Genomic DNA, 2,343 nt, shown 5'->3' on the forward strand with positions numbered 1-2,343 from the left:
GATAAAGAGTTATGCTACCAACTCAAAGACAGGTGTTTCAAATCCATCAGCTGCTACAAAGGAGAAAGATGAACAGTGTTCTGTGTGATTTATAGCCTCTGAAAACATCTGGAGGACCAATTATGGGTCAGATCTAACTCAGTGGCAGTGAGTGAGTGAGTAATAGTGGCAAAAGATAGTCATGATTGGGATGAAAGCATTACAGTCACTGCATTGAAGTTCGCTTTGGGTGGGATGAAGTTCCTTCCATGGCCTCATACATTTTTCTGCTATCTGTGGACCACATTCCTCTTCCCTCCTTCTTTTTATATCCTTTTAAAAATACAGCCTCTTCTGTTGACCCTGCTCTGTGATTTGCTTTTATCCCATAGCATTTACACTTAAGTATAAGTAAATTACATAGTGTATTTTTTTTTATATAAAAGGATTTCTTAAAAAACCAGTAAGACACTACTACATCATGACACTGTCACACTGGGTTTTTAACACAAGACTTGCTCTACAATACTAGGGGAAGGGGCATAGAACACAAATTGATTCTGAAGCATAGCAATTAAGAAAAAAAACAATAAAAGCAAATTTCTTTTAATGAGAACTCAGAATTAAACTTCAGAGGGACCCAATGTCATACTTCCATTCAGGGACTTGATACAAAAAATTTAATTTGAACTGCTATTAGCAGGTGGCAGGAGCCACCTTCAAATGAAATCTTCAAATTGGAAAATACTGCTTCACCACCTGTTGGGGATAAGTTGCAAATGGAATGATTTAGTATGGTTTGTAGCTATTTTGATGACCTCCTCGCCTGGATACTTTCCTATAACCACTCTGCTGGTTGCTATAATCACCATATCCATAGTAGTTGTTGTAACCAGTGTAGTCATATCCTCCATAACCACCGTAACCTTGGCTGTTATATTCATAGTTGCCATAGCCTTGATTCCAATAGTTACTGTATCCCTGGTTCCAGTTTTGACTGGGGCCACCACCTCTTCCATGAGCTCTTCCCGCAAATCCTCCTCTAGATCCCCACTGCTGCTGTTGCTGATACTGTTCCTTTGACATGGCTACTTTTATTTCACATTTACTAAGACCAACATTATGGTATTTCTTTTCCATTATCTTCTTCACTGGTTCCTCTTCCTTAAAGGTAATGAAGCAGAATCCACGCCTCTTATTGGTCTTGTTGTCCATGGGGAGCTCTAAAGATTCCACCTCACCAAAACCACCAAAGTACTCTCTTATTTTCTCTTCAGGTGTATCTGGAGAAAGGCCACCAACAAAAAAATTTTTTAACAGGTTCTTTTGTTTTCATTGCTTTGGCCCTTTTAGGGTCCATTACTTTCCCATTCAATTTATGTTCTTTCTGATCCATGACCTTATCCACACTCTCCGATTCTTTAAAAAGCACAAAGCCAAAACCCCTTGATCGCCCTGTGATAGGATCTAACTTCAGAGTGCAGTCTACACCTTCACCAAATTTAGAGAAGTAGTCCTTCAGATCTTTCTTTGTAGTGTCCCAGCTAAGGCCTCCTATGAACATCTTCCATTCTTCCCGTTGTGTCATCTCTGCTTCAGTGTGTCGTGGGGAGGAGTTTGAATGGCATTCATCCTCCTCATTCTTACTGGCATCCATCTTCCCTCCCTCCGACTCCGCCCTGCCTCCTTCAGTGGCCACCCCCGGTCCCGCTTCCCGCCACCGCCTTCCCCGCCGCAGCTGCCACCTCCGCCACCACCATGGCTCCTTCCTGCTCGCCCGCCGAGCCGCCTACCGCAGCCATTGCCGCCGCCTCTGCCCTGCCCCCGCCGAACTGCTCCTCCGACCTAGTGCTCTCCTGCCTGCACCGCTGTCGAGACTACACTGGCCGCTGCCTCGAACCGAAACTAGCAGCAAAGTAATCCCTGCCGCTGCCTCGCGCTCGCCCTCCCTCACGAAGAACACAAGACCTAGAAGGCGCGCTCAGGACTACAAGGGCTGCTGCTCCTCTCACTGGCCTGCCGCCTCGCCTCCCCCTCTCAGGAGGCAACCACTCTCACTCTCTCTAGCTGCACGGAAGAAGAATTCGAAGCAATAACGACTGGAACAGCACATCAGCAGAGAACTACCAGAAGTCCAGGCTGGGTTTAGAAGGGGTCGTGGTACTAGAGATATTATTGTAGCTGATGTTAGATGGATCTTGGCTGAAAACAGGGAATACTATCTGTGTTTCATTGACTATGCAAAGGCATTTGACTGTGTCGATCATAACAAACTATGGCTGACTCTGAGAAGAATGGGAATCCTAGAACACTTGATCGTTCTAATGCGAAACTTATACTTGGACCAGGAGGCAGTCGTCAGAA

At 45.2% G+C, this 2,343-nt stretch overlaps 1 pseudogene; it reads right to left on the minus strand.

Annotated features, from left to right (window-relative positions):
* Nucleotides 1–768: 768 nt before the first annotated feature.
* Nucleotides 769–2,343, minus strand: part of LOC102873090 — a 13,556-nt pseudogene continuing 11,981 nt past the window's right edge.

Source organism: Elephantulus edwardii, unplaced genomic scaffold (assembly GCF_000299155.1).
Source record: "Elephantulus edwardii isolate Elephantulus edwardi_28Jun2011 unplaced genomic scaffold, EleEdw1.0 scaffold00337, whole genome shotgun sequence".
Classification (NCBI taxonomy): domain Eukaryota; kingdom Metazoa; phylum Chordata; class Mammalia; order Macroscelidea; family Macroscelididae; genus Elephantulus; species Elephantulus edwardii.